The sequence below is a fragment of the Thalassophryne amazonica genome, chromosome 23 (assembly GCF_902500255.1).
Source record: "Thalassophryne amazonica chromosome 23, fThaAma1.1, whole genome shotgun sequence".
Lineage (NCBI taxonomy): Eukaryota > Metazoa > Chordata > Actinopteri > Batrachoidiformes > Batrachoididae > Thalassophryne > Thalassophryne amazonica.
This window is the reverse complement of record NC_047125.1, coordinates 15835452-15841451: the sequence shown is the minus strand read 5'-3', so window position 1 is coordinate 15841451 and position 6000 is coordinate 15835452. Positions and strand designations below refer to the sequence as shown.

General features: G+C 41.0%; 1 protein-coding gene across 1 annotated transcript in view; it reads left to right on the top strand.

Annotated features, from left to right (window-relative positions):
• Positions 1–656: 656 nt before the first annotated feature.
• Positions 657–6000, top strand: part of LOC117505392 (phospholipid-transporting ATPase ABCA1-like) — a 282727-nt gene continuing 277383 nt past the window's right edge. Inside the window, exon 1 of the mRNA XM_034165037.1 lies at positions 657–845. The gene's annotated coding sequence lies outside the window, so the exon portion shown is untranslated. The remainder of the gene's footprint in view (positions 846–6000) is intronic.

The window sequence follows — 6000 nt, the reverse complement described above, 5'->3', positions numbered from 1 at the left end:
CAGCCCAGGTTTCACTGATTGCTGGATATTTCCACAAGAAAAAGAATTGAGAATTGTTAGAAGCTCAATTTTGTGTAAAACCCAACCTTATAAAATTGTTAAAACTAGATGAGCAATTTCACACAATCTGACTCCTGTAAAGGTGTTATGCAGTTACACAAATCCACCTTTGGACTGATGGGAAAATGCTTTACGAGCAGCGAAATGTCACCTGACATGCTTCCGTGTATATTTCATGTCTGATTCCGTTCGTAAACATCCATTTCATCTGCATAAAGTGAACCTCCCAGTGCGATCATGGGATTATGCTTTATTACTGTGCATAATAAATGCTTAGTCTCCGTTGTTACCAAATTATATTGTCGATGTAAAACCCTAGAGCCAATGCACTTAGCTGCTCACCCCGTTGACACATTCAACTGATCACTGCGTTTGGGTAGGCTCCGTCTCGCCGTAAATCAACGCACTCCCCTTGAGCCCATCTGGTTCACACCTTCGCTAATCGATGCATCATGTTTTTTAAAGAAAAAACTCCATTAATTCCAGGGCTAATTAATTCCTGAATAATTAGTGTAAAGTCAACAGGTGAGCACATTTTAGGTCGGTAAAGCACCTGATCAGGTGACAGGAAGCTGAAGGGAACGGTGTGTGTAACGTGCACTACCTGTGGGCCGTCCGTTGCCACAGGAGGCTCTGCACAGCTCATTTGCATACTTTATGACTGCAGGCAAAAGGTGATGATCAGATTGAGGAAAAGACAGGAGAAGTGTTGCGTGCGAGTCTGACCGCGTCCGTCGTTTAAGGCTCGGAGATGTGCTGATGGCTGAGGCGCAAACAGCTCGCAGGTGGGTTGTTTTGTGCTCAGTTTGATTTTTCCTACCAGGACATGTTTTGCAGCCTCCTGTGATGCTCTCTCTCGTCTCCTGTTGTTGTTTGTGTTCTCTTCTCCTGAGGCTAACCCTTACATCAGGCCTCCGCGTCTCTGTGCTTATCTCTATCTGAGCTGTGCGGTGCAGAAACCTGCTGGATAATAATTGTTACTCGCTAATGTTCAACGTGCTGGAGTGTCAACAGACTCACTCTCCCTATGATGTGTGAGAAGGCAAGAAACTGAGCTTTGACCCGAGCTGAGTAGTGCTATCCGGCTTTCTCGCTACACATTTACATGTTACGCAACATATACAAAAAAAAAAGTAGTTTGTTACCAGAAATATGCAAAACAGTTCTTTAATGATGTATTTTAATAATTCCATGATAAAAAAATGTCACCTGTCATATTGGATTTATTATCAGTTTCTGTCGGATGAAGCAATAATGAATTGCTAAAGGTGACTGAAAGGTCGCTGCAGGCAATTAAAAGAGCTCTGGAATATTACACCTCTGAAAGTAATAACTTACAAGAACAATATGTGTATGGATTTTGACCAGATCACATATTTAAGCTTAATGTGTTTGTTATTCAAGTGACTTTGCTGATAGAATTAGAAAAAAACATCTTATGAGTTCTACCTTTTGCACACAAATTCAAAGTGCAGCCAAGCCACACCTATGAGATGTGCATTTATAGGTTAGTAGCAATGTGACAAGAGTGTGCGATGTTATTTAAACTGGCAGCATAACCATGAACATGGTGTATTTTGTTCGGCATGATAACTTTGCTACATACAGCAAAGTACAAAAACAAAGTAACTGTCACACCTGGTTGAGTTTGATGACAATTAGTGGATAAGTTTGACAGAACGTACTACTCAACAGACTTTGGTACAAGATAAGAAAGGACGATGATACATTTATCAGTTTTTGAATGCAAATCCGTCCGCACGTCTTTCATTAAAAAAATCTCCTTTAACAGTGGAATATCCAGATAAAATGCTGAAACTGACTTCTTCTGAAACTTCTCAGTTCTCTCACGATGTCTCGGGTCAACAGAGGCTTAAATGTGGAGGTTTTCAGCTTGAAACAGGCTGACGACGGCGCCTGGGAGCGCTGCGCGACGTCCCGCTCCATGGGAAGTCTTTAAAGCGACAGAATCACTTCAAAATCTCTCATCAGCCATTAAAATTTTCACTGAAAACCAGCTGAATTTTTCGAACCGTGTCCACTTCGATGTGCCTCACAGATTTTGAAAAAATTTTGATCAAACAAAGCGCCAGTCTCTCAGCAACTTCTCAGACAAAGGAATTCTGATGAGGGGGCGGGACCAGTCCTTTGCAAGGCGTGCTCACAGACGAATGACGTCACCGACAGGCGTGGAAAAACTCACGCATGCGCACGAGGGTGCAAGCATGTCTGATGTACAAACATATGAATGAAATCCATATAGTTTTTGAAAAAAATAAAAAGGACCTATACTTTATGGACAGACCTTGTATACTCCCAATCTACAAATCTGGCAATCCCAATTGAAACCTCAACCCTCAGAACACACAAAACAGAAAACTTGAAGATCTGTAAAGTTTACCAGAGCACATTCCATAGAATAAATCAATTTATCATGTTTTTGAATGCTATTGGCATATGGCGTTGTTTGTGCACTCTGCGGTATAAAGTTACATTCCTGTGTGCAGTGACAAATGGTGTTTGTTCACAGCAGTTTGTCAAAGTATTCCCAGCTTATGTGGTGTTGTGAACCGTGACAAGTTTTAATGGCATGCCGTCTGAGGGATTGAAGGTCATGGGTATTCAGTAGTGGGTTCTGGGCTTGCCCTTTCTGCACAGAGATATCTCTGGATTTTCTAAATCTTTGGATGACATTATTCGCCATGAAGGACAAAGTATCTAAAACCGTTGCATGCCGATGTGGAAGAATGGTTGCTGCAATGTCTGGGAAAGTGGCAACACAGCCTTGCTTACAAATCCCGATTGTCGCGCCATTCTAGATTTTACTGGGAGATTATTATTTTTGATAATTAAGTGAACCTCACACATGTTGATAAAGTGATTGCTTGGTGTGCACGAGCTTCAAAAGGGGGCATCTGGATGGACAGCAAAGTGAATGGAAGAGGAGAGCAATGCAGAAATCCCTGATGGAAATGATGCATTCAGATGCAGTGGTGCAGAACGGAGAGTTGTATCAACTGTCTTCTACAAGAGTGCAGAGGCTTCTGCTGTATCTGTGTTGAACAGGTAAGACAGCACAGACAGACTGCATCAAAATATGTGTCTGTGAAAGAGATCCACTCTTGCCAAATGGTATTAACCAGTAATGCGTTGTTGCTGTCCATTACAGCCATGGATTCCATGTGGATAATAACAAATACAAAAAAATATTTGTTGAAGAAAATGTGTGATTGCTGCTCTGCTGAAGTGGATTGCTTAAAAAGCTGGTGATGCCTTGACTTCAAATCTATATCTTAAAAGCCATGTGGCCTCTGTGAACGTGTGTTTAACTTTGATTACGGAGAAACTGGGGAGAGCTGACATTTGCCGTTTGGTATAAGATGAATGCCGTGAAAACTAGGACTAATGTTTTTGGAGAAGGTCCTTAAACAGTTTTGTTGGTATCGAGTCAAAAAGACTTGTACAGTTAGCAGAAATTTCTAATTTTCTCAGCGCACCCAGTGAGATATCAAATTCAGTATGTGTTGGTGAGTTGTCAACGATGGCACCCCAAAAGATATAATGAAGGCATGCTGGGATATATTTGACCTAATGTCATCTATTTTCTTTTCGAAGTAATCAAAGAAATATTGTGTTGTACCGGTACAAGTGTTGAACCGGTGTCAAACAGGAACTTTGAATTATACTTGCTTTTCTTTATTGAATCAGAGTAGTAGGCCCATCTTGTAGACAATGTTGCATGCTTAAAGTCCAGAATAGCATTGCACCATGCAGGGTGGAATGCTTCTATTTTTGAGGTTGTCCATTTTCGCTGTAGACCTCTAGACCTATGCTTGAGGCCACACAGATGATCATTAAACCAAGGAGAGTATGTTGTTTTGGGGGAGGGGGGTTTAGTGTAGGCAGAGCGATTATGCCCACAGTGCTCATGAGTGCTATGTTTAAGCTGTCCACAACACTATCTACTGAATGATCATGTTCCAAAAGTGATGCTAAGATATCAGGCACTCTAGCTACAAGTTCATTTTTAGTTGAGGAGTTAATGTGTCACCATGGTGATAAATAAACGCCTCATCCCAGTGGGCAAGACACTGAGACTGTAAGCATAGTGAGTGAAACCACCACCATCTGAAACCACCAACGCAGGAGACACACTATCAATATTTGAGACAGCAATACCATGACCTAGGGTGATTCCACGAATGTGAGGTAAACCCTGAATGCATTGCTGGAATCTTAATGCATCTATAATGTCCATAAATGATTTGCAGAGGGTGTCAGAAGGCTTGTTGACATGAATGTTGAAGTCACTCGCAATCAAAATGTTATCTGCATGGGTTGCCAAATTCGAGATAAACTCATCAAATTCATCGAAGAATATCTCAAGATGATTAACTTTGGAATGGATTGAACACAGGTCAAGGTCAACAATAAACATGCCACAAAAAACAATTTTCTGCTATATCTCTGCAACCAATAGAGCTGGAGAGATGATCTCAAGTTTATATTGATCTGCAAAATATTTGTGACCGATTGATCTATCGAACATGGATTTATCCCAGGATGCAGGGTTATAAGGCCTTATAATGCTTTTCATTGTATATGTTTTGACTGAAAGAGTAATATCAAATATTAAATGATGAGAAATTTGTAATTCCACACTTTGTGAAGGAGAAAGGATTAAGTTGTCTCTCCCGAGGCTGGAGCTCAGCGCCTGGAGAAGCTTACAGAGTTCAGGGTTGGGACAAAATAAAATAAATAGTGATGATAACATCAGCAATCACACTAATAATAATGGTGGATTTGGTGCCAGTTCCTCCTGCAGTTAGTTTGTTGTGAAGCTTGTGATGGATATTGAGTTGCAAAGAGAAAAAGCAATATTGAATGAAGACACAGAGGGACTATAATAGCCTTTAGAGGGTTGTAGCAGCCCCCTGTAACAGATGTCATAGGCATTCCCTGCTGTCGTCTCCACTCATGCTGTATGACAAATATCTGTTTACTCTTTCGATCATGCTCTGGGCTGAACTAATCCACTGTGTTGGCCCATGTTCCCCAAATACCAGGCATGCATCAGCACCTCTCAATACTTTGATTTCCTTCTTGTCATTGGCATGTCCTTTCTGCTTATTCCCTCTTTCTAAGAATTAATGGTGCAGTGAGAAACTCAGCCTGATTTCTAGTGTGGTGATGAACTACTTCAAAAAAGTGGGGAAGGCAGATTTTATTGTAATTATTCCCTCTGTCTTGGTTATAGTTTAAAATGGGGATGTGGAAAACATTTGCACTGTATGCTTTTTGTTCTCTGTGTTCATTGCATTTTGTAAGACTCTGGTGCCAGTGTGAATCTCAGTCACATCCTCTGTTGTTGCTTGTTATCTTCTCCTTAGATGTGGAATTGAAATATAGTCCTTGAACTAGCTGTTTCATAAAGCATGTGGTGAACACCCTCTTTCTCAGATGCCTACGTGATGTCTTCGCATGCATTTTTGACATATGGGTTGAGAATACTCGCGGAGATGTTGTTTACCCTTCATGCTTGACGTGATTTCAGACTGGAGGTGGTTCTGAGCTGTCCTTCCCTCATGCATTAAAGGTTTCAAAAGACAAGACTTGTAAGCTGTGTGAGTGAGTGCAGCGCACACTCAATTATACAAGAGTTTGATGGAGTTGAGTGTTCTTGCACAAACCCTACAAGGCCTCTATTGTAAGACCCATTTTTCCCAGAGTACAATTCATCCTCTCTGTGTCCTTGCAAACATGAGAAGGATAAAATAAAGACAAAATGCCATGCAGCAAGAGTCCCTACTGTGGCCAGTGGATGCCAGAAATATCAAATGAATTTAAATTGTTGACAGCAACAATGATGAGCTGAAGTTGTACAAGCAAGAAACTCTGCAAGTAAGCAAATAAGCAAGCAAAAGGGCAGGCAAGAAAGAT